General features: G+C 39.2%; 1 protein-coding gene across 41 annotated transcripts in view; it reads left to right on the top strand.

Annotated features, from left to right (window-relative positions):
- The window catches only part of PTPRD (protein tyrosine phosphatase receptor type D), a 2,307,989-nt gene that overhangs the window by 1,744,055 nt on the left and 537,305 nt on the right, over window positions 1-26,629 (top strand). For 35 of the 41 annotated variants that reach the window (XM_074394799.1, XM_074394802.1, XM_074394800.1 and 32 more), the window contains one exon: window positions 5,017-26,415. The exons of 1 other annotated variant lie outside the window; for it this stretch is intronic. The gene's annotated coding sequence lies outside the window, so the exon portion shown is untranslated. Of the gene's footprint in view, window positions 1-1,652; window positions 1,952-2,062; window positions 26,416-26,629 lie in introns of those variants that run through there. 5 more of the 41 variants (XM_074394796.1, XM_074394790.1, XM_074394791.1 and 2 more) reach the window with 5 other exon arrangements.

The following is a 26,629-nucleotide window of genomic DNA, read 5'->3' as shown; positions in this document are numbered from 1 at the left end:
AGAGAGCCTGGACTCTGCAGGAATAAGTATTGCGTGTGTATGCTGGTCTGAACACAGAGAGAGCAATGGAGGTGTCTGGTGAGCCCTAGCTTTACTTTATTTAACCTTTCTGAACAAGTTTCTAATAAATTTTGATGGGCCAACTGCCAATGATGGCTTCCAGCTGCTGACTTCTTCCACATGCTGGAGACTCTATGAGTAGTGAAGAAGGTTAAAATCCACCCCGTAGCTGACAACATACACGGTACACCTTAGTCACCCTGGGTTCTGTGGATGGAGAGTGCACAGCCCAACAACGGGGTGCTAGTCTAGGGAAAGGGTGTTACAGTGTCCTTCAGAGAAGCTCAGGAGCACTGCATTTCCACATCATAAAAGCAAGTCGCATGAAAGCAAAACAAGTTATTACACTAGGATTTTGATACAATACTTCCCTGTCTTCCTCTTTGCCTTCAAAGTAGATCTTACAAGCATCCTCGAAGGAGGCTGCCAAGGTGAACTGGGGCGGACACAAACTGTGTCTCATCAAAACACGCTCCCTATATTATTATCACTGCTGTGAATAGGGCGCGACCAGCCTTCTTTTTCCTTCTTTGCGCTGGGACGCAGAGCAGGAAGCGCCCGGGTGTGCATCTCTTAGGAGATGAGTGAATCGGTTGAAGAGGGTCTTTTCTGGCCTGGTGGATGGATGCTGGGGAGTGACGTCACCCCGCCCCCTCCTCTGGGGTGTGTGTGTGTGTGTGTGTGTGTGTGTGTGTGTGTGTGTGGGTGGGTATGTGGTGCCTCTTTCTACCACCTCTCTTGCCTGCCCCTCCTTCATCCAGCTCTCTGGTCCTTTCAGTGGGTCAGTGGTCCGGATTCAGGGATTCGCCAGCGGGCGCAGCGGGCCCGGCTCTCGCCGCGTCCGGGCGCACCCACACTCACACTCACGCGCAGGCAACGCGCACACACAATCCCCCAGCGCTGGAGCACAGCGATTCCGTGGGATCCCCAGCACGTTACGAGGATTTTAGAAATCACCCAGACAAGGAAACAAAGAGAGAAGCCTTTCCAATTACTTTCCTGAGCTTTTTCGTTTAATTTCCCCACCAAACCACCTCGTCTGCAGCCGTAACTACACGGTTCACGCCAGGTCCCAGCACTGGGCTGGGCTGGCCACCCCACCTCCCGGCCCTTGACTCTGCTCCGGCCCTTTCCCAGGGTCGCCTCGCACCCCTCTCCCCCCGAGAACCTCAGTTTCTGGTTACCTCGCGTGCGCTTCACTTTTGGGGGGAAGAAGAGAAGAAGGGGAGGGAGGCACCGAGGGGGGCAGCCGAGTTGCTATTTGTGGCCAAAGAATCCGCTTTAAAAGAGGCAGCAGGAAGGAGGAAACGAGAGGCGGAGGGAGGAGAAGAGACGCGGCCCCGGACCCCCCAGCCGCGAGCGGCGGAGCGTCGAGGAGCGGGAGGAGGAGGAAGAGGAGGAGGAGGAGGGAGAGGAGACAAACAGCGGCGGCGGCGGCGGCGGCGAGAGAAGCGGGCGCAGGGCGAGCAGGAGGAGCGGGAGGAGGAGAAACCGCCGCGGAAGCCGCGGGCTCTGAAGGGCCAAGAGGACGGCCCGGGAAGAGGAGGAGGAGGAGGAGGCGGAGGAGGAGGAGAAGGGGATAGGGGTGGAGGGAGGGAGGGAGGGCGGGGGGACGCGCTCCCTCGGATGCTGGATTTCGGATTTTTGGACTCACTCGCTGACTCTCTTCCACTTCCTCGCTCTGGACTGGGCTGGCCGCGCGAGGGCTGGGCGGCGGCGGAGACCAGGGGGGCTTCCGCGGCTGCGGCCGCTGCTCCGCGGGATTAAATTGGCCGCCCGGAGGCGGCGGCGCTGGCTGCGCGGCCGTGGCGGGGCGCGAAGGCGCTGGAGGAAAGTGCTGGTGGCGGCGCGGGAGGCGGTGGCGGCGGCTGCCCGGAGCCAACATGACCAGGTAAGTCCCGGGAACTGACCCGGGCCGCCCCGCGTGTCCTCCAGTCTTGCTGCTCGGGGTTCGCCCTGCGCCCGGCTCCGGCTGCCGGCGCCTCCCCGGCCGGAGCGACAGGCTCCCGCTTCCGCGAGCCCCGCGCCCGGGCACGGAGCGCACAGTTTGCTCCTCTGCACCTCCCTGGGCAGAGGTCCTCCCCTGCAGGGCTCACTGCTCGCCTGAAACCTCAGACCCGGGGAGAGGCGATTCTAGAGAATGGGGGTGTCCGGGTATGTGTGTTTGTGCGACCCCCGCGCTCTCCTCCTAGGGTGGGCGTAGTATTGGGGGAAACGGTGGGGCGGTGGGGCGGTGTGGCAGTCCACCCTTACCCGGGGATTCTGCCACCGCCTTTTTTAAAGGCAGGGATGACTGTTTTAAGGAGGGCAGATTACGGTGAGGGGGCGATTTCTTTTTCTTTCTTTCCTCTGAACTAGTGGGGAGAAGGAGAAATAGCAGGAATCAAAGTCTTCGCGGCTGCCATAAAGGAGGGGGATTGTTTGGGAGACCGTTCCGTGGCAGAATCAAAGCTCGCAGTTCAGCTGCGGGAATCTGGTGTGTTTAACGCAGACATTCATTCCGTAGGGAAGGGAACGCAAAATTTATAATGAAGAGTCAAAGTTGTAGGGAACAATTTTAAAAAGAAAGCCACGAACAAACCAAAGATGCTTTGCTTTCCCATAGATTTATTGTAGCTTTTACGTAGGTGTGTAGAAAACTTGCATTGCTTCTCTGGACGTTGATTTTCATTTAAAAGCACTAACAGGTGAAGTCAGTTTTTAAGTCTTAGGCTTAGTGAATCTTGAACACCAGGTTTGAGGTTGGCTTTCATTAATTGGGTGTTCGAGATAGTAGTTCCATTCTCCGAAACCAGGACTATCAACGAACCACTTGTATTGTTTCCAGTTCGCCTCCCAGTACGCTACTTGCCAAATGTCTCCTCTGTGTTCTAAAATTCTCAGAGTAATCCTCCGCAGCCTAATCTACAGTTTGCACCTTAATTATCTGGGAAAATTTCTGAGGGATTGTTGAACCTGTATTTTCTCTTAAAGTTTCATATATATGTTTATATATTTGTGTATATATTTACATGCCCAAAGACACAGTGCCAGGGACTTAACAGAGTGTAGCTCATGCATTTTGAACCTCTCAGAGGCTGGTAACTGCTTATAACTTGAGACAGGTTTTCTGTAAGATTTACTGAGCTGCAAATGTGGACTTTACCCTTTGGTGTATTTTTTTCTAACCATCCTGTAGCACATCTGTGGGGAGTTAGCTCAACCATAGATACTTCTGACCATTTTGACTATTTTTTCTCTGTTTCAAAGCGCTCAACTTGAGTAAAACAAGGATAATATACCAAGACTTGAAACATTGTAATTTAAAGGGATCCGTAGATGATAATAACTTAAAGATTAAGTTGTATATGTAATATGATAATACACAGGAAACGGCTTAGCATCTTACTTTGAATATGTATTCTGTGTTATGACACAGATAGTATAGCAAAAAGAACACATTTTCAATGCTCCATGTCTGACTTACTGAAACAGACATCCTAAATGGACAATAAAATTTTGCCTACCTCCCACATTCCATAATTATGTACTGTACTTTGCTTTTCAATGGAGCCAGCAATTCTGTGGCAGATTTCTTAAATTCACCCTCATGCTATCAGCTATTATTGTACTTTCAAAGTGTGAAATTGACAAGCTGGTCAGTTTCATGAATTCAGCTGTCAGATTGTGTCCAGTTAAAAATTGCTAAAAGCTGTAAATGTGCCTGCCTGGAATTTTCTTTTGTGAAGGAAGGACAGCAAGGAGATGGGGGATTAATGGGTGTTATTAATTGTAGATCTTTGAAAATAGGTGCAGTCCAGTGTGAGTTGTATCACAATTTTTACTCCTGTAAAAGTGGCATTCAATTTTTATCTGCATCTTATTTTAAGTATTGAGTACTTAACGTAGAAATCATCTGTTCTTGTAGCTCTCAGTAATAATAATAGGAATAAGAATCAAAAAGGAACAGTGCCTCTCTCAAATATGTTTTAATATCGTTGAGTAATATATTACTTTTGCATGACATGTAAAGAGGTGGATGAATTAAACATTTTATTGTGTAGGTTATGTAACAGATTCTTCTTGTGCCAGAGCAGTTGTGCAGTTACTCAAGTAATGAAATGCAGCAATTTATTTTAATGTATGTGCATTAGGTAGATAACCATCAATGTAAAAACTGCTTAAAGTATTAAACACAGTGATTTGATTTGCCTTTTAAGATTGACACTCATTTAAATCCAGAATATCTCAGTCTAGAACTAAGAATTGGAATCCCCTCATCTGCTGCTATTTGCTAAGCCACTAGGGGCCTGTATAACTGTTCTTATATCTAGGAGGTATCCTGGTATGGCATGCAAACCCTTCCTAGAGAGACATTAAAAAAAAAAAAAAAAAAAAAAAAATTCAAGTAGGCATTCCCCCAAGTTTTTGTTTTTTTGTTTTTTTCTTTTTAATGCATTAACTCATACTCTAATACTAGTTATAGATGATGATTGAAGACTATTTCAAGAATGGTATTTAGGGCTTCTCTGACACTATGATTTTTCATATAGAGTGTGAAAAATAGGAAAGAGAAGTGGTATTGGTGCGAATTCGTATGTGATTCCAGTTCTCAGTGTATGGCAAAGATAAACAGGAAGGAACATTAATAATTTTTCTTTATTGGACTGATAAGGATGTTATTTGCATAATGTAGGGTTAAAAGATAAATGAAGCAAAATTACTTTAAGGGAAATGTAGGCATAGATTGATGGTGTGATTAAACTAGCTTTGTAAGCACTGTACAAGTTTGTATGGAAGGAAAATCTGAGGCTGCGACCACAGTTTAGTCAGCATTTGAGGGACCTGGACCGAAGACACACTATACATTTTTAAGTGTCAGTTTCACAGATTTGAAATTGACCAGCCATGGCAATCTTGAGAGACATTAGGCAGTAAGGTCAAGTATACTTAAACTGTTCTTTTGTTGATTTTCAGTTTTTCAAACTGACAAGTGTGACTATTTGTAAAAGAGCACAACTGTAAGTATTTGCATATTGGATTTCCTTCAGATCAAACTTGATATATCAAACTATTGAACAGTTCTATTTTTAAAAGGATTCTATGGGCAAATGAGAATTCATTAACACAATGACATATGAAAAGTATCATTTCAAGAAAGGTCAATGTTTCAGAGGTGATTGTAGTTTAAAACTATGCTGCTTTAGTTTACCCTTTATTTTAAAGCAACCCTTCTTTAGTTTCATTGTGTATTTGTGGGTGGTATAAGAGTTTGTGTGTGTGTGTGTGTGTGTGTGTGTGTGTGTGTGTGTGTTCTCTAACTTGCGATCCTAGGAGCATGAGACTTTTAGGTTTACACTTAAAATATTTATGCAGGTAACCTTTAATCATGGTACCTTTTTAATTTCCAAAAGTTTCCAGGAATCTCGAAAATGAACTTCACGTTTTATGTCGTGTACTCAACTTAGTGGTCACAAAATATATAGGATTTGTATTACATGCCCAGCTATATGAAGTACTAAATATAAAGATATAATTATCCAGTTTTCCCAGAGTATTCAAAGACCGCTTTACATTTTCTTCTTTTCTTAAAGTGACAGCAGTTACATGTGATTTAAGCCAAATTTATTCTGAATCTCTTACTGCCTTATGGAGTTATTTGCCTTTTTTGTTGTTATTTCATCTTTCTACTGTTTAGTTTCTTAGAAAAATCTTTTAGGAAAGCTACTTACTTGTGATGGCACAAAGGCAACTTGCTGCCTCAAGCAAAACGAGTGTTTTAAAACATTCCTTTTTATATTATCAGCAATTTGCCAAGAAAGAGCAAAGGGAAGAGTTATTCTCTCTGTGAACCACAAGATTGGGAATTCCTATATAAAACATCAGCTGAAGAAATCTGATAATGTGAAAGAACATTGCTTAGAAGGGATTTGTCAGTAAATTTCATTTGAACAAGCATCACTTGTTTAAGCTTCTGTAATTTCGTGGCGAAGTGACATTTCTACCAAAGGATAGGTTTGTTTGGGATTTATTTTCTATATGGGTAATCTCATTTGCTTCTAATTAGTAGTTGGTAACACTTACTAAAATGCCATGCTTGGCTTACATTTGTTTCCACAAAGTGTCCAAAATCTCTCCCTTTTTAAATGAACTAAAAATGCATTTCAGCTCTCCACAATTAAGGCCTTAAGAAAGATAGCTGAAAGAATATATGACTTGTGCTTCCTGGTTGTTCATTATATGAAATTACAGCCTCAGATGTAAAAGTTCAGCATTTTCTTTGCGTCATAAGTCTTAGGAAGGTCAAAGAGCAAATGCTTGTATGTTACAGCAGTCTCTGACCTAATGTAACCTAAATAATAATGTCATCACAATGGCGCTAGACTGGAGAATTAAATAGAATTCTGACAAAACATAGTTCACAAAGTTGCATTTAAGACCTTGGTCTCTCGTTTCCCCTTTAATAACCCATTTGCTTTCAAGAAATCAACAGTTTGCGGTTTTTCCTCTTAACATTTTATTTATAAAATATTTTTAAGATTTAGACATTACGTACGCTAAGTATTATGTCCTTTGTGTATTGCCACGCTCCTGGAAGCAACTCACAGGGAAAAAATGGACTAAAACAATGCCTGCAATGTCTCCCTCCTTCCTCACAAAATAATTAATTCTGTATCTTCCTGTTCATTATTTTTAGTTGGATGCTGTTACATTAAAAGGACCATATTAATACTACTCAGTTGGCTGATGACTTTTTGAAAATTACCAAAGGGGAAAAGAAAGAGACAGCAAAACTGAGCTTTTTCATGGCTTTTTAACCTCTGTTGCCCTTCAAATCAAATCCCTATGTGTCATAGACGAGTAAACTAAATGAAAAAGATGATGATTTGGAAAGTGAAGACAGCTCATTCTGTCTGTAAGCTCATAGGTCATGTACACTAGCAGGCAAATAGTATTGGAACAACTTAGATGTTCTTCCATCTTCACCTGCGACAAGCAAGCTTTGCTCTCCTTTGCAGATGGCAGCTTTTAGATGGCAGGTCCCCACTTCGGCTTCTCCAGCATTTACAGCAAAGTGTAAGAGCCAAAGCAACCATCTGAGTCAAGGCTTTCTCTTAATTCTTTGAATTCATTGACCAGAAAGGCTAAGTTTGCTTCTTCCTTGACATTCTGATAACAATGTCAGGAGCACTGTGACCTTTGCCATGTGGCTGTTTACTAGATTTAACTCTTTAACTATGGCAGTTGCATGAGACTGATTAAATTTATATATTCTCAGTTGTCTTTTTTTTTTTAATTAGCATCCCTTGAGCTATGTTCTTTAATGTAGCAGTAGCTAACTAAATTGAGATTTGGGAACTGTGTTTAGAAAACAAGCCTTTCTCAGTAATGCTTTGGGGTTTGGAGAAATTGTACTTTCAAATATATAAAATTATCCTCTGTAATGATCGGATCACGAGTAACAAAGACATCTTTTTTTTTTTTTTTAACCGTAAGTAGATGGATTTCCTTTATTAACTAAAAGGTTTGTATTAGTAATGATTTTATAAATGATTGGCAATTAGTTATTGTTAATTCTTATTTAACCGTGCAGGTATATATAATATGTATTAAGATAATGCTAAATAATTGCAAAATCTCAACCAGTTTTGTTTCTTTTTATGCTACAGTGAAAAGAACATTCAATTCTTTAAGAAAAACTGAATTTATGCCTCAGTTCTGCCAATTGTTTGAGGGCTCTGGGGGAAATGATAAAACATTTCAGAATCTTGGTTTCATCATCTGTAAAATGGAAGGAGTAACAATACATGTAATGAATATCTAGTTGGATCATACAAGTTTATCTTATTTTGTATTTGAAATTTAGGTAATTCTTGAATGTAGAAGTCATGTGATGAACATATTCAATAGCACTAGTTCCTATGATAGAGTTCTCTTGTCTTCAGCTATTTGTTAAAAGTTATTGCCACCTGACTTAAAAATTAAGATCTATTACTTATGGGTGTTTTATGTACATTTATCCTATTGGCACTCTGCATGTACTGCTGTAATTATTGTAGATTCTAGAACTGTCTTTTTCTGCTTAGCACATTTATTAAAGTCTGTACATATCAGCATGCCATAGCATGCTGTTTATCTTAGAAAGCTCTTAAAGCAAAAGCTAGAAATAATTTTACCTAGAATGCACAAAGAGAACAGTTCCCTTTAAAGTCTAAATTGTATTAATATATTCCTGAGGGTATTTAATTTAGAGCTTCAGTTTGGGGAAAGAAATGTTTAGAAAAGCAGTTAGTTAAAATACTGAACCAAAATAAGTGCCTTTTTTTTTTTTTTTCTTTAGTGGTAATGCATCTTAGAAAGCTGGTTAGCCTTTTGCCCAGTGCAGCTGTCCTTCCCTGAAATATCAGGTTTCAAGAGCAATGATGGATGGTGGGTGGCTGTAGCCAGTTGTGGGGTTTGCTCTGAGGTCAAATGTATTGATGGAGGCAAGGAATTTACTGCCTTCTGTCTCTCAAAGATCCACCAGTACAATTTTACAGGAGAAATTAGACTAGACACTTCAACTGCTGATCCATTGTCTCCTTGTAGGTCAACAAGACATTTGTTTGCAATGTTTAAAATAAAAGTTTTCTCTGTCTTCCTTCCTAGTGGCCTATCCCAACTAAAGGGACATTTTTTTTTTTTAGTAACCTCAAACGGTTTCTTACTACACGAGTAGATCCTGGACTCCCTGTGAAAACACATTCCAACTACTTGCAATAGTAACTTAACTGAAATACTATTAGAGAATTTTAAGAGAAAAGCACACCAATTCAGACTTTTCTGATTGAAATAGCTCATTATGATTTTGTAGATAAATTGATTTAGGTCTTACTTTAAAAAGATCAATTATTCGGCTAGCTAGAAATAAGAGTAGTTTGTTGGATGTATCTTAAATATTCTAAATCTGCTTTCTGGCCAGGTAACCATTTTTGTGGTTTTGGGTGAGGGGAAGAAAAGAGGCAACTGTGTTTTCCTGGAGAAATAAAATATTGGAAGCATCTTCCATTGGAAATATCCCATGGATGGAAGTTGTTCTTTGTGAGTTACTTGACACTCACTTTTTTCATCAATATGGAACTCCCTCTCCATTTGATGTTTGGTCTCTGTGTCTCCATCTCCATTCTAAAGTCTTTTATTTTCATTTTATCCATATCCCCTTTCAGGTGGCTGTCTATACTGTCTCCTGCCATATTTCTATCCACTTATAGAAGCAATAATTTGTACATAGATAACTTTCAAAATAAGTTTCCTAGCTTGTCTCTGGCGTTCCAGACTTTGATTTCTATCTGCTTGTTACATGATTGGGAAATGAGAGACTCTCCTGTATCCCAAACATTGTATTTTATAAACCCAAAGTATTATCTTCCATCCATACTCATATCTACTTCCCTTTTCTTCATACTTCTTCTGAGTTATCCCTGGATTAGAAACCTTGGTGTCATCCCTGTCTCTTTTCTTCCTTTTCTTCTTGTCCCCAGGCAGATTTATAGATTCTGTCCCTATAATCTTGGTAACTTTATTTCCTTTTCATTTCTACCTTTACTATGTGTTCAGCACTCCATATACAGCTTCCTGTGTGTATTTTGTGTTTTCTCATTTCTCCTCTTTGAGTCTTCCTAATTTTTGTCTTATGAAATGCAGACTTTCTCAAGTCTCCTTGATCAAGTGCTCAATGCTCAGCACAGCCATCAGAGCCCTTTGCAGTCTGCTCCCAGCGTGCATGCCCAGCCTTCTTCCTCACCGCAGCCCTGTGATACTCTGCCCTTTTGCAGTGTTGGTTTCCCGGCAGTCACTGAGGAGGCTCTGCTTTTGGGCAGCTCTTTCGTTCTACCAGTACTGTTCTTGGAATCCCCTTTCTCTTACCGGCTGTTCTTACTTATATCTATCAATATCCTATTATTCTCTCATTTTTTTTAATGCTCAGCTCAAGTGCTGTTCCTTTGAATTGAGTTGAACTGAAGAATTTTGAGTTGAATATAATTGAAACCATGAAATGTGAAGAATAATTATTCGGTGGAAACCTCTCACAATGTTCAGGACCCTGAGATGGGTGACAATTAAAATTCCGTTATAGGGAAAAATTTCATTAATTTTCTCAGATTTACAGGTATAGTGGTAGTGGATGATATGTAATAGTGATTATTTCTAAAATTTACTGAGCATTTATTATATGCCAGGCCTTCTGCTCAGCACCTCATCTCCAGTGTTACGTTTAATCTCTAAAATAATGTTCTGTGTAAGTAGGATGGTTTTTTAACACCATCGTTTCACAGAAGAGGGCTAATCCATGGAGAGATTAAGTAATTTGCCCAAGATTACGTAGATAAATGTAATAAAGATGGGACATAGAACTAAGATTTTAAGTTAAGCAGCCCAAATTTTATCTGTTTTACTCACCCTTAACCTCCTCACTCTTGTATATGACACGATTTAAAAAATACGTTTGTCTCACATCTTCCAGACAAGTATGCCTAGTGGCATGGTGCTTTCTTGACTTAAATTCAAGAAAAATCTACGTTTGGAGGCCAAGGCAGGAGGATCACTTGAGACCAGCCTGGGCAATATAGCAAGACCCTGTCTCTACCCCACCAAAAATAAATAAAATAAAAAGAAGGATAATTAGCCAGATGTTGTGGTGTGCACTTGTGGTCTCAGCTGTTTGGGAAGCTGAGATGGGAAGATGGCTTAAGTCCAGGAGATCGAAGCTGCAGTGAGCTGTGATCATGCTACTGTATTCTAGTCTAGATAACAGAGCAAGACTCTGTCTCAAAAAGTAAAAGAAAAATCTAAGCGTTATGTATGTTGTCTCCCTACCATTTCTGAAGAGTATCTTCTGTTCCTTTCTCTGCTTGAGACTGGAGGCATGGAAAAAACCATTTCTTTACTAAAGGGGTTTAGATTAGATGACCTTTTTTTTTCCTCGCAGATGGCCTCCTGCTCTAAAATTTTACGCTTTTCAGCCCTTGGTACAACTGCCTGAGCTCTGGGGTCAGTCCTGGAGCAGAAGTGTTTAAATGAAATGTTTCCACCAAGAACAGTTTTTAAAATCACAAAAGCTGCCATTTTCATAGCAGCCCAACAGGTAGGAAATCAAAAGCATTTTTATAAAGAGAAATATAGATCCAACAGGGGTATCTGAAGAGCAGTAGCCCATCAAAGAAATGGAATTATGCCCAGTGACTGTTATGTATGCATTCTGCTTACTGGCAGCCTGCCTTATACCATTTTGTCTGAGACACTTTTGTCAATTATAATGTCTTCTAAAATACTCTTGTTTTCACTTCACCTGTGAGTTTCATTATCAATAAGGATGGATGATTTGATTATATTTTCCATTTAACCTATTTTATAATAGTTCAGCCTTTTCCCTTTTTCTGTAAGTCCTCAGAGAACTATATCTGATTAATTATGGTTTTATAAATAATAAAATACAAGATGTTATATTTGTTTGATGATTTGGAAAATCATTTTTTCTCTGACAAGAAGGCACCCTGAAGTTTTAAATCAGACATGGTACATAAAATAAAGTTACATGGAAGATTATTCGGTCTTTTATGGCTTTTATGATATCTGAATAATTAAGCCTTTTTTGCCCAGGTTTCTAAAATGCTTCTCACATGCATACACTGGCCTATTTAACCATATGTTTTTCTACCAGTTAATCTATAAACATAACTTCCTAGAAGCTTGAAGCAGGATGTACTTTTTTAGGAAATATGTAGCAAAGGTTCTTTTATAGTTAGGTTATCAATACACATTTTAAAATGATAATACTTAAGAATGGCAAGTTTAATAAATACTGTAATGTATATTCAGTTACCAATTTAAGAAAGGGTTGCCTAAGTTTATTTTAATCTGACTTTCACTATTTAACAGACTCAACCTGAATTTGATTTACATGTACCAAAAAAAATGATTTTAGGAAAATATTAAATTTTGAATTTTTAATTTATCATTTAATATCTACTTTCTCTCAGTTACACTTTTGTTATTTCAAGGATACCAAAATAAATTTTAACTTTCCTTTCCACTAAATTCTTCACTGTCTTTTCATGTCGTTAGGTATCATCTGTTGAAAGCTCCGCATTTTCTCTTGCTTGGATTGCAGTCTCCCTGTGTTTGATTTTGACCTCACTATAGTTGATTGTCTGCTCTGCAGCCAGTATGATCCTTAAGAAACTCAAGTCTGATCAAGTCATTCCTTGCTTTCAAATATTTCCATGACTTCCTGTTCCTTTCTGTTAAAAGCTTAAAATACTCCTTAGCAAAAGGCATCTGGCCTTTGATGTCCTTTCCTCTGCTTTGTCTCCTGCCATCCTCATACCCATTTTCTCTTCCCCGCTTCTTCCATCCCTAACACACAGACACTTGAGCCACACTAAAGTCTTTGCTCTTTCCCAGATGTACCACGTTGACTCTTTCTACTGTAATTTTGAGCATACGCTTTCTCTTCCATATGGAATGTCCCCCACGCCTTCCATTTTTGCCTGGTTTTTTTTCTTCCTTCAGGGCATGGCTTAGCTGACAACTCTTCCTGGAAAATTTCCTTCCTCCCAAGTCTGGGTACCTTTCTCTGAGCACTAAAAGAGTCCTGAATATATTCTACATATAGTGTCCCTCCTAGTGCATTGTAATTGCTTTTTTATACTCTGTTTTATTATGAGTACCTGGAAGCCAGTGTTCATGTGTTGCTCCCAGTGACATCTTCAGCACCTACTACATAGCCTGGCTCTGTGTAATCGTAACGTTGGGATGTTGTTGTTGAGTATTCTGCAAACAAATTAGTGTGCCCAGAAACCTCACAGGTGAATTAGTTCATGGCCCAAATCTTAGAACCGGTATGCTTAGATTCTACAGTTTATGATAATTTTGTCAATTGCTCCTCTGTAATTAATGTTAATTTTATATTATTTTGAGTGAAGGTCTACTCACCTAGTTCCTTACCAAACCAGGACAAAGCCAAATCTCAGTGGAATGTGTGTATCTACTCATATGCCACTAGACAAGACAAATCTGCCTTTACATCTGGCTGCGGTAGCAATTCCCAGATGCACTTAATTCTGACACATGGCCATTATTGAACCAAAAGCAATTGCCTGGCATGATTATAGCTCTTATTTGTTTTCGTTTTAAGGGGCCTCATCCAGGCTGCCAAGTGTACAACAGGTGCCTTAGTTTTATACTTGCCAATCTGTTGTTATTCAAATGACCGCCCTAGCAGAGACTAATGGTATCTAATAAAATTGATCTCAGTTCTGGCAAGCCAGACTCACAAGAGCAAGGGCTGGAGGAACTGCAGTGTGGGAATATGCTGGTGGTAAATGTGCCTGGTGAAGCATACACTTTTTTTCGGGGGAAGGTGACATATGTCTCACACAGAGGCCTCTTGTTTATGTTGAGCCATGGACATTTTCTGAAACCCAGTGTTACTTAAACACTAGGATTTTCAGCATCTAATCTTGTTTTAGAAGGACTTGCTGGGTGGCATAGGGACAGGATTGGCTGTGCCAGCTAATCAGTGAATGGTTGTGCCATGCCTCTAAGGCACAGCCAGGCTGTCTTTCATGCCAAACAGCTGACATGTTAGATGGCTTGTATTTCCTATTGTTAGAAATTTGCCTCACTGATTTCATAGGGCCTTGTAAAATCTCGAATATTGCCAGAGCTAGCCAGGAGAGGAGTATGTCAGGTTGCAACCAAGAGCCAATATTTAGATACTGCATTCAAATGATTTGGTGACTTGTTTTCTCTATAGGACACTGATCGAAGGAAAGCTTTGCCACCAAAAGAGATAACCTTTTGACAGCTGGCCATGCAAAGTTTTTCAAAAGTGTAAGTGAGGTTAAATGTTAGTGCCTGGTCTCAGAGGAACATAGAATTGCATTTTTTTTTTCTGCAAGGATTTTAGAGACCTCATTTTATTCACTCGCTCACTTGCTTTCCCATTTATACGTCCGTTCTTTAAAGCACCAGACGTTAAACTCTGCTAAGTGCAAAGTACCGTGGGAATGTAAGGGTGAGTAAAGCACTATTATACTTGTCAGTGCAAGTATAATTTGCACTGACAAATTCTAGAGATCTGGAATTTTAAGATTTTACAAAATTCGTGCTGGTAATGTCCATTTTTAATTGGACAGCTTTATGTTGTAATGTGGGAAAAAACTACTCAAATTCCACGGTGATACTGGAGCTTACTGGTTTCACTAAATAATAATACTACCTACTGAAAGAGGAGAGGTGGTTAGATCCTTAGCTGCCTAGCCACACTTCACTTCGCTCCACAGTTAATTGAGCTCATGTAATTTCCTGTGACCTAGCATATAGAATAGTTCTTAGCCTGGGATTTGGCTATTACTGGACCATCTTTTTGTATTATTTATACCTATCTTACTTGAAAAAGGATTTGCGGCAGCTATTAAATCATATGCTTCATTATCCTTAATAAATCACCTTGGTAGAGCAGACAATGGATTATTGTACAGATGGTTAGTTTCTTTGAGAAATTTTTTAAAATATGCATAATCTTGGCCTCATTTTGAATGATATTTTATTTCATGGCATTTAAAAATGATAGAAACCTTTAAAAAGTATACCAAGCTACTCAGTGACTATTGTTCATAATAAATACAAAACATACTTAGTAAAAGGAATGGAAATGTGATTAAACATTTTTTTTAACAAATGTATTAAAAGGCCTGTCACCTTTTTTGATTGTGTAAATCTTTCAAAATAATCTTTTCGTAATTTAGAAGGAAAGACATACCATGGATGTGGCAGGGCTTTACAGTAACAACTGTATTACACCTCCTGGAACTAGTTCGTTGCAACTAGTGTTGAGAGAAATAATGATGTAACAAACACATAGATAAAAGATTGTATCCACAAGCCCGTATGAACATGGCATTATGTATAACATAGACAAAGGGGAAATAAATGACCTGCTAGGTATTTTAGACATAAAACTCTTCTTTTGGAATATTTAGGTACTAGAGTGACAAATTATGTCTGCATACCTCTGGATGAGAGAGAACCAAGTACGTTTCTGACTGTCAAATGGGCCATTTTGGTTTCCTCATCATGGGTGATGACCGTTTTTCAGAGAGCAAATCAGAAATTTTTGAAAGGTGCTAGAAAGGAGATGAGAGTCAACCTCATGTTGTTTCGCTGAGGAACCTAAGACCCCAAGAATTGAAGAGGTTTCCTTACTCCAGCTGACCTCTCCATCTTGGTCTTTGGAACCTATGATCAGTCCTTTCTGGGCTTGGCACTGCCCTTGTTACAGTGCCAGAAATGGGGTCCTTGCCAACCCATTGCTGGTTCTGAGAGGAAGGATGTTTCCATAGCAGACAAAATGTGCCTTGATGAGGAATCTAGTCATGTTTCTCGTCAAAACTCAGGGGATGAGGCCGGGTGAGGTGGCTCATACCTGTCATCCCAGCACTTTGGGAGGTTGAGATGGGTGGATCACGAGGTCAGGAGTTAGAGACCAGACTGGCCAATATGGTGAAACCTTGTCTTTGCTAAAAATACAAAAATTAGCCGGATATGTTGGCATGCATCTTTAGTGCTAGCTATTTGGAAGGCTAAGGTGGAAGGATTGCTTGAACCCGGGAGGCGGAGGTTGCAGTGAGCTGAGGTCACACCACTACATTATGGCCTAGGTGACAGAGTAAGACTCCATCTCAAAAAAAACCCAAAAAACAAAAAACCAAAAAACAAAGCAAAAAACACCAAGGAGATGAGAATGGAAGGCAGACCTTTTTTAATCCCAATTTGCCAACTTAAGAAACCAATTCTCCTCATTACTTAATTAAAATAAAATGTAATTAAATCCTCATTCATGCTAGCTACATTTCAAGTGATTAATAACCACATGTAGCTAGTGGCCATGACATAGAACAGCGCAGACATAGAATATTTCCGGCATTGCAGTAAGTTGTATTAGATAGCACTAGTCTACCAGATCATTCTGAAACATCATTTGATCTTTTCAACATTATGGATGTAATAAAATCAAAGTGTATACCGTTTACATACTTAGAATACCTGTTGACTCTAGCAGGAAAGATGTAAGTGAAAGATAGTGTGTTTCAGAAATACATTCTCAAGGAAAGTGTATGGATAACAGATTCTGTGCGTTTTGTCTAATGACAGACATACTCTTTGATTTTGTACCAGCCCGATGTGAAGTACACTTCCATGGAAATCACATAAACAAATGTAGTACTATCGGTTCCACCTCTCCTGTCAGATTTCCCAAGGAGTCTTTTCTCTTGCTTAGCAAGTGATTTTTGTCTTCAGCCATTGTGACTGCATAGTTGTATGGGAGGAATTAAGGAGTGGCAATATAGGTGGAAGAGAGGGCTCAGTGGGGTGATTATGTAATCTAATGTCTAAATAGGATGCTGTGAGAGAGAACGGGGATGCTCTTAATGGGACAACAGTTGTAGCCTGGGCTGTGCTAAGCAGATAGCTCTGTCTTAACCTTCCCTGTGCAGTGTAGAGCAAGCGTGTCTTTGTCGGGATGGCCGACAGGGCAGGAGGGAGGTGTGAAGGGTCTCCTGGGGATGTGAGAGCACCGTCAAAGCCTCCCCTTGGCATCTCTCCTCCTGCTCTTTTGCTTTATTATAGTGCATTTGAAATTTGTCACAGATCATGCCAATCCAACGTCACATGTAATTAATGCTGACAAGCACATATCAGAACAACCCGTTAGGAGCCATTGAAGGAAATCCAGGGGCAGATGAGTGACGTCCAGACTCTACCCCTGACAGTTGGGTGGGAATGAGAGACAGACTAGTGAAGACAGTACTGAGCCTAATGCTTTAACCCACTGCTCACCACAGTCTTCCTACCCCTAGGTGAGGGTTAAAGGCTCAGTTTAAGGTTTCTAGAGAGCTGTTAATAGAGCAGCCACAGAAAGGAGGATATAAGCTAAGCAACTGTATTATACCTCCTGGAAACATAGTCTCCCTTTCACCTACTTGGTCTCTCATTTGGTCACAGACCTTGAGAGAATTGTTCCCAAATGCCTTTCTCTTTTTCTTGCACATTGTAAGTTTCTATCATCTTCCACAGGCAGCATCACAGGCTCTGGTGTTTTTTATTGCAGCTTGTTTTGCATTTTGTTTTTGGTAGGTTTTTGTTTTTTGTTGTATTTTCATTCTCATTATTATGCAACAAGTTATTTTTGTGTTAAAAATACTTTAGAAAGTATACAGCAATAGTTGGATGTCTTTTTTTTTTTTTTTTTCTGAGACAGAGTCTTGCTCTATTGTCCAGGCTGGAGCACAGTGGCATATCTCAGCTTACTGCAACCTCTGCCTCTCGGATTCAAGTGATTCTCCTGCCTCAGCCTTCCAAGTAGCTGAGATTACAGGCGCCTGCCACCACGCCTGGCTAATTTTTGCATTTTTAGTAGAGAAAGGGTTTCACCATGTTGACTAGGCTGGTCTAGAACTCCTGACATCAAATGATCCACCTGCCTTGGCCTCCCAAAGTGCAGAGATTACAGGAGTGAGTCACTATGCCTGGCCAATGTTATTTTTTCTTTTTTAGTCACTTCTGAGACTGTAAATATGTACCTCCAGTTTTATAATCAAAATGAACAAAAACAGATTTCTGAAAGGTAAGGGTTTTTAAAGGTGGTTGGTTAAGAATACAATAAATTTGTATATTAAACATTGTTTTTATCTTTAACAAAAGATCTCTGTTGGGGTGTAGGGGATTGTATTTACAGAATTCCGAGTACACTTTGGCACATAATAATCTCATGTTTGCTCAGAATCATGAACTGTGTCTACTCTTCCCCCATACATTTTTTCACTAAAAAAAAAAAACTATTTTTTTTTCTATTTCTATTATAACAGATTTATTTATTTTCTTATCAAAGACAGTTAATTGCAAGGGCAGAAGTGTCTATGCTTGGTGACATTTTCACCACCTTGTAACAAAGTGGAAAAGTGGAAGGTTTATTTTGAACCAGTTAATCCCCAAAAGCCTGGAACATTTGCCTCTTGAAGACACTCACTTTTCAAGTCTTGGTTTTTAAGTTGTGATGCTATGTACCAGCCCCATTGGTAATCAGAGTGAAAATCAAGTTCCCTCTTACAATTACAGCTCTAAATCTTGATGGTCACAGGAATATTATGATAGCGCAGGAGCTATGTAAAACAGTCACACATTTTACCCCAGAAAGATTTAACATTCCATCTCCTCATACCTACCACTCTTAAGCCATGACTTACAGCACTCCAGGTCATAACACAGAACTTGAAGTTGTCATCATAGGCGAAGAGGCTGGGAACTCTGAGTTGAGGAAACCCGGTGATTCACACATGACACTGATCTTTGTTGATGGAAGTCGCTTGTACATACCATTACATGCATTGTAGAAGATGCAGTATTAGAACCAGTACAGTACTGAAGTTAATTGATAGAATTGGTGCGGAAACGTTTCTAAGTCCCATAAAAGACAATCAGTCATTTTCAGTTATTTAATTATCTGCAAAAAAAAAAAAAAAATTAAGCATGGGCAAGATATTTTTTCAGAGAGATGGGATGTTTGAAATTTACGTAACTGTAGCCCCAGTGAATGACATACTGAGTCCCAGTGGTAGTTCACATTCTGATTAGAGACCAGAAAGGCCTAAAAATAAGGAGCATCCCATTTAAGTATGTTCAGCACATGGTGGAGTAAGAAGAGATAGCTTGCATAAACAGTGGGGTCATTTGAAAGAAAAGATTGTATTGGTTTTCACACTGCTAATAAAGACATACCCCAGACTGGGTAATTGATACAGGAAAAAGGTTTCATGGCTTTACTAGTTCACGTGGTTGGGAATGCCTCAGAATCATGGCGGAAGGCAAAAAGGAGCAAGTTACATCTTACATGGATGGCAGCAGGCAGAGAGTTTGCACAGGGAAACTCCTCTTTTTAAAACCATCGGCTCTCGTAACATTATTTGCTATCATGAGAACAGCACAGGAAAGACTTGCCCCATGATTCAATTACCTCTCACTGGGTCCCTCCCACAACACATGAAATTCAAGATGAGATCTGGATGGGAACATAGCCAAACCATATCAAATATAAACCACAGATAGTTCTACTAATGTACGCTCTAATACAGTGGTAAAGGGATACTGATGTTACCCTTCTATATCTTAACTTTTATTCATCTACTTTAAAGTCATAAAAGTAATATAACCTCATTAGAATATTTAGAAGCAGGAAATAATATGTTGTTCATAATCCTTTTGCTCATAATCCTTTTATCTGAAAACAACCCACTGTTGTGACTTGAGTAATTTTTCTGGTTCTATACTATATGGTGAGTTTGCCATTTAGTACATCAGATAGCGTTTTAGCATAATTGTATTTTTTCCAGCCTTACCTCATCATGACTGCTGTTTTTAATGGCTGCCCAATATTTCATGGACTAGATACGTCTGTCTGTTGTTAGACATTGTTCTCTTCTTCCCATTTCTCCCACTGTTATCAGTACAAAGCTTTGAGGAACATTTTAATGTGGATAGCTTTTTCTATATTTTGTGTTATTTCTTTTTAGGGTTGTTATATGGAAGTGCTGATAATGCTACCAGTAAGATTGAGAATACTAGTTTTGGCTGGATGTGGTGGCTCATGCCTGTAATGCCAGCACATTGGGAGGCTGAGGCAGGCAGATCACTTGAGGCCAGGGATTCAAGACTAGCCTGGGCAACATGATGAAACCTTGTCTCCATTAAAATGCAAAAGTTAGCTGGGCATGGTGTTGCATGCCTGTAGTCTGAGCCGTTCAAGTTGCTGAGGCAGGAGAATTGTTTGAACCTGGAGGCGGAGGCTGCAGTGAGCCAAGATTGTGCTACTGCACTGCAGCCTGGGCGACAGAGCGAGACTCTATCTCAAATAAAATAAATTAAAAAAAAAAAAGTAAAAATAAAATAAAAAGTTACTAATATCTTTTCTCTTGGTCAGTCTGCAAATTATCATCTAGGTTTTGTTTGTTTAATAGGCAAAACTGCCTCGTGATAGTTTTAATATGAATTTCTTTAATTACTAAAGTGATAATTTCTCCCTGATGTTTGCTTGCAAGTAATTATTTCTGTTGTATGAATTATCTCTACATTTCCTTTGCCTAAGGGTTTTTAATTCATTAGTTCATGTTCTTTATATATTAGGCATATTTACTTTATGTCATGTTGATAACAAATGTAACAAAATTTCCACTTTGTTACAAAGTGCTGAAAATGTCTTGGTGCATTTATGGTTCTTCCTTTAATGATTTTTTAACATACAGGATCTTTATTCATAATTTTATATAGTCAAATCTGTTGATCTTTTTTCTCTCTTATTACTCATTTTCCATTTAGAATTAGGTTATTTCATTTCCTAAGATTTCCATATGATTTTGTTTTTGGTGTTTTGTTCCTCTCATTACTGTTTTATATCCATTTTTCAGTCACATGATTCTCAAGCTTATGTAGGTGAAGTACCTGAAAGCATTCACTGACCATGAAATATCATTTAATTTATTTTCATCCTACAAACCACCTACAGTTTTGCCAGAAGAAAGTCCAACTAAAGCATATAAAAAATTCACAACCAAGAGTTATACTTACATGGAATTTTTTTTAAAAAGCTGTCAAACTGTTACAAACTAATTGATTAAATAAACTATTATTTAATCAATAAGTTGTTTCTCTTTTTTTTTTTCTCTTTTTAAACTCTTTTTGCAAGCAGTTTGTTAGAAAATAGTAAAAAGTTCAGTGAAATTTCCAGCAAGTTAATTTTGAGTTGAATTTAAAAGGTCTGATGTTTTTAGAATCGAAACTTCTCAGCAGATGAATGATTCAAAAGAGAGGACTGTATTGTGATTTTTTTCTCTTTAAATCATCTACTGATATATGGTGGTGGTATAAGGCAAGGTTCTAAATAATTTTTTTTTTCCAAATTTGTCAGTTTCTCATTCCCAAACGATGCATCAAGCTGTCCTTCCTTCCCCCAATTATTTGTAGTACTCCTTAAATTCTTTTTTTTAAATTTGAAGTCATTATGTGTTTTAAGATCTGTTTCTGGTTTGCTTGCTCTTTTTGATTTTTCTGTAAGTCTGTGATTAAGTCAGTTGTCATAACTTTTCAATTATTGGACTTTTATTCTGCTGTAAGAGCTTGTTGAGCTGAGCTCCTCTCCCTTAAGATTTTCTTAGAGATTTTTCTCTGATACTTTCCTTTGTTTGTTCATTGACATGAAGTTCATTTGACTCTTAGGTTTTCAATAAGAAACCAAGAAGCCTTAATTGAGATTTTCATGTAACATGGGGCTTACTCATGTTCTAACTAGTGAGCATATTACGTATGATTTAATTGTAGTCAATAGTCAACTTATTATAGTTGTAAATCTCTTATTTTCTCTTTATACTTTAACTTAAAACAGGCAAACGAAGAAAACAACTTTGTTTTAAATGGCACAGTTTCATTTTGTTTTAAAGGGGATATTGGGCTTGGTACGGTGGCTCACACCTGTAATCCCAACACTTTGGGAGGCTGAGAGAGGAGAATCACTTGAGTCCAGAAGTTTGAGACCACCTTGAGCAACATGGCGAGATCTTTCCTTTACAAAAAATAAAAATAAAAGCTTAGTGAGGCATGGTGGTATGCACCTGTAGTACCAGTACCAGCTACCTGGGAGGCTAAGGTGGGAGAATCACTTGAGCTTGAGCTGTTGAAGCTCACCACAGTTGTGCTACTGCACTGCAGTCTGGGTAACAGAGTGAGACCTCTCCTCCAAAAAAAAAAAAAAAAAAGGGAAAAAGGAAATACTAGTCTTCCAGTGTGAGCATGCCTATTTTGACTTACTAAAATTTACTTTTTATAATTCCAAAATCTTGTCTCAATTTATTTTCTAGCTGGAAGAAAAACAATCTTTATATGCCATATATGTCCTGTATCTTTTCTGTCTGCCTCTTGTTTTTAAAATAAGTTTTTGCCAGGCGCAGTGGCTCATGCCTGTAATTCCAGTACTTTGGAAGGCTGAGGTGAGACTTGAGGCCACAAGTTTGAGACCAGCCTGGGCAACATGGTGAGACCCCGTCTGTACTGAAAATACAAACATTAGGTGGTCCTGGAGGCACATGCCTGTAATCCCAGCTACTTGGGAGGCTGAGGCTGGAGAATAGCTTGAACTTGGAAGGTGGAGGTTGCGGTCAGCCCGGATCCAGTCACTGCACTCCACCCTGAGTGACAAGAGCAAAACTCCATATCAAAAAAATAAAAATTAAATTAAAAAATGGACCAGGCATGGTGGCTCACGCCTGTAAATCCCAGCACTTTGAGAGGCCTAGGCAGGGGTATCAAGAGGTCAGGAGATCGAGACCATCCTGGCCAACATGGTGAAACCTTGTCTCTACTAAAAATACAAAAAATTAGTTCGTCATGGTGGCCCATGGCTGTAGTCCCAGCTACTCAGGAAGCTGAGGCAGGAGAATTGCTTGAACCTGGGGGTAGAGATTGCCGTGATCAGAGATTGCATCACTGCACTCCAGCTTGGCACAGAGGGAGACTCCATCTCAAAAAAAAAAAAGTTTTTATTAATGCTCTGAACTTAAGACCTAAAATTACTTTAAAATCTGTGTATCAAAGATCAGAGTTTAAAAACTAATACCACTGTTTTTATTTAAGGATGGATTTTGGTGGTATACTTAGAATATAATCAGTTTTTGAGTAGGTGTCCGCATGTTAAAAACTTTCTCATTTTTAGGCAGGAGAAAACAATCCAAGAAGAGTATTGCTTTTCAGTGATTAACCAGTGTCTCTGGTATTTTAGAGATGTGCCAAGGGCTCTCTTTCTTTGTGAAATAGAGCATAGCTTGTAGTTTGCTTTGTCAGTGTTCTATTAGACTATCAAAACATCCAAGTTTTACATTTTGAGCAGTATTTATGCCTGAATTAATTCACAAGTTTCAGGGTCACTAACTTTGATTATGTTATATTATTACTTACCAATTTAACCACCTCTTTATTTGTATAATAGAGCATAGAGCAGCACATAAAACTCAAAACTTTAGGAAATAAAAAATGCCATTCAGACAGTGTTGCTCTGAAATTTATTTATGCATTAATTAAGCCAATATTTATTAAGTTCCTAATGTATCATAGATATGGATCGGGACACTGAGGATGCAGCAGGCCATCCAAAGATAAAGCTACTTCCCACTTTGGGAGGCCGAGGCAGGTAGATCTTGAGGTCAAGAGATCGAGACCATGCTTAAAGCATGGTGAAACCCCGGCTCTACTAAAAATACAAAAAATTAGCTGGGCATGGTGGCGCGTGCCTGTAATCCCAGCTACTCAGGAGGCTGAGGCAGGAGAATTGCCTGAACCCAGGAGGCGGAGGTTGCGGTGAGCCAAGATTGCGCCCTTGTACTCCAGCCTGGGTAACAAGATCGAAACTCCGTCTCAGAAAAAAAGCTACTTCCTTAGGGAGCTTCCGTTCTAATGGGAGAGAGTTGTTAAAGAGATACATGATACGTAAAGTACATCTATAATGGTAAGTATTATGAAGAATAAAATTGCTGGGGGAAGGGGCTCATTTCTATAGTCCCAGGACTTTGGTAGTCTGTGGAGGGAGGATTGCTTGAGCCTAGGAGTTCAAGACCAGCCTGGACAGCATAGAGGGACCCTTGTCTCTACAAAAAATAAAAAAAAAATTAGCTGGGTGTGTGGCACGCATCTGTTGTTCCGCCTCCTCAGGAGACTCAGGTGGGAGGATCACTTGAGATTGGGACATCCTGGCTGCAGTGAGCCATGATCCTGTGACTGCACTCCAGCCTGGGTGACACAGTGAGACCCTGTCTCAGCAATAGCAAAACAAAACAAAACAAAACAAAACAAAAAGGAAACTTTGCAGGGCAAAGGGCTATAAGGTGATCAGTCCATCAGTGTATAGGGTGTGGTTGAATCACTGCTGCTTTAACTAATGTGGTCAAAGGAGGTTGTAAGAAGCTGACTCTCTGGGAAAGCAGAGTTCAGCAGAGACCTGTTCAGAAGTGTGCTTGGGTGCGTTATTCAACTCTTGAAAAGCAAATTTTCTTCTCAGCTGAATTGTAGAGACTATCATGCAGAGTCAGAACCGTCTGTGATCTTTGGTCTCATCTTGACTGTAGCTGGTACCCATAAACCCAGGTGATGTCTAACCATGCCAGGAGCCCGGGTCATTTAGGTTCTTCATCCACCCCCGGCCCTGGCTTTGCCTTGCTGACTCTCTGATTCTGATGCTGTGGGGCCCACTTGAATCCATGCCTGGATCACTGTCCTGACTGTTTACTGACTTTAACCTGGGGTCCTTGCCTGACCTAGATGGTGAGTACTCTTTTCATGCAGTTAGATTCCTCAGTTCAGTCATGCCAACCTCTTTAGATAAAAGCACCAGCCATGCTGTGAGTTATTATTTGCTCTGAATAACCTCAGGAGTAACTCACTAAGCTGCCTGCATAAAGGTCTTTTTCCCTCCCTTTTCTTCTCTGATTGTATACAGGAAAAATCTGGGAAATGGAAAGTTTATATATTTTGCCCAAAGCCACAGAGGGAGAACCCATTGGGGTATTTGTTACAATTATTGTCTTAACATGTTCTAGCTCGTTATGTTGGTCTCTGGGTTGAACAGAGCTTAAATTCCTAACATGCAGCCTCCTTGATTCTCAATTTCTTTATCTCTGGAATAGAAATACTAGGAGTACATACCTACCTCGTACTATTGCTGTGAACATTGAATGAGATAATGCATTTAAAGAGTAGTATGCCGGACCCATGGGATCATCAATAAATAAATTTTTATTAGTATTAATACTGTTAGTATTAATCTTTCCTGAAATTCTTCCCTTTATAGAAAAGCTTTGGAAATTAAGTGTATGAACAGAGTAGTTATTGGTAACATTATTTATGAAGTAAACAAAAACAGGCAAATCATAAAAGAGAGTCAGGTGTTTGACCAAAATATTTTTGCATAGGTACTGAATTTTTAGAACATTTTATTTATGAAAAAGAAACCATATCATGTGCATCATCCAATTTTTACACTTTATATGATATATGAAAAATCTTAAAACCAGTTAGTTTTCAATACCTATGTTTAAAAAATCTGTCTAAAAATCTACCTAAGAAAGCTTCCTTGTCATTATAATTTTTTTAATGTCATGGAAAAAACAGACAGGCTTTTCCCTTGAACTATTAAATTCAACTTCTGTGAGTCATTCTAGTGTAATAGTAAATAAATGAAAGTAGGTAAATGGGAAAGAAAAAAGATTCATTATATGTCTACCAGGATTTCTTCTGGAAATGAAAGTAAAAAAGACTAGACATTATTGTGCTTTCTGAATGGTTTGTGTGATTATGTGAGAAATTATAAAAATTTAGAATTCTACAAAATGTCCACCTGTTAGGTGAATTTTTAAAAATCTGGAGTAAATTTTTGAAATACCTTGTGTTTTTAATACATTTATTTATAAATAAATTTTTATAAATGGTACGGAAGATAGTTGCCATTTTTCTTTAGAGATAGAAACCAAGCAAGCAGTACTGAAGTACAGTTGTTTTTCAAAGCCTACATTTTAACAGTTGTTGAATCACACACACACCACACACACACACACACACACACACACACACACACACAAAGAGAGGGAGAGAGGGAGAGACGAGAGTTTCCATTCAACTTTATAATATTGTGTGAATGGGCCTGTTATTAAGATTGCATTACTCATTGAGTAGACCGTTGATTTTTTCAGTATGAAAAATGGACCAGGTCATACAGATGTCCAGCCCTAAAAAGTGACAAAATTAATAAATGAAAAAAAGAAAAATGTCGCGGCCTGAATATTTGCTTTGAAATCTAGACGCTAATTAGAATTTGTATGTAACATCTACGAAAGTGAGGAATATACCTAGATAATTAAATATTACCATTTACTATACATATCTTTACTTACTGAACTCTATTCTTTCTCGTTTCTCTGTCATTTTTTATATATCAGGCTTATCAAAAGTAGCTGTGCTCAAACATCCTGAAGAAGTTTCAAAGGTCACATGCTCAAATCAATGCTAATAACCTCTTGGGAACTCTAAGGGGTAGTAGAATATTGTCCAATAAGGTTAGTTCATTAGCAAGGTCTTCCTATATGGTGAGTCAGAATAGAAAAGCTGTAAACTTCCCAGCTCAACCTCTGAACCTCATTTTATTTTCTTTCTTTGTGTAAGCACTGTTGCTGTGGCCTGTAAATAAACTGGATGTGCCGGTGCTGTTCCTAAGATTTTTGGGTCCCACAGAGAAGATAGCAAGTCAGTTGTATTACTGATTTTTTTTTCATCTGCAAAGTAAGAATAGGAAAGATAATGTCTTTTATATTGCCGCTTTCTAGGTAATGAATAGTAGATATTAAATTTATGAGACCACTAACATGAAGTGAAAGGTTGTATTTCTTTTCATTTAAGATATTATTTTTTGTTCTTTGGGGGTATGCATTTATGAAAAAGTGAAGCCTCATGCAGTCTG

Source organism: Saimiri boliviensis, chromosome 2, assembly GCF_048565385.1.
Source record: "Saimiri boliviensis isolate mSaiBol1 chromosome 2, mSaiBol1.pri, whole genome shotgun sequence".
In the NCBI taxonomy this organism is placed as follows: domain Eukaryota; kingdom Metazoa; phylum Chordata; class Mammalia; order Primates; family Cebidae; genus Saimiri; species Saimiri boliviensis.
Note: the sequence above shows the minus strand (reverse complement) of the source record. Positions and strands in the feature narration are given on the sequence as shown.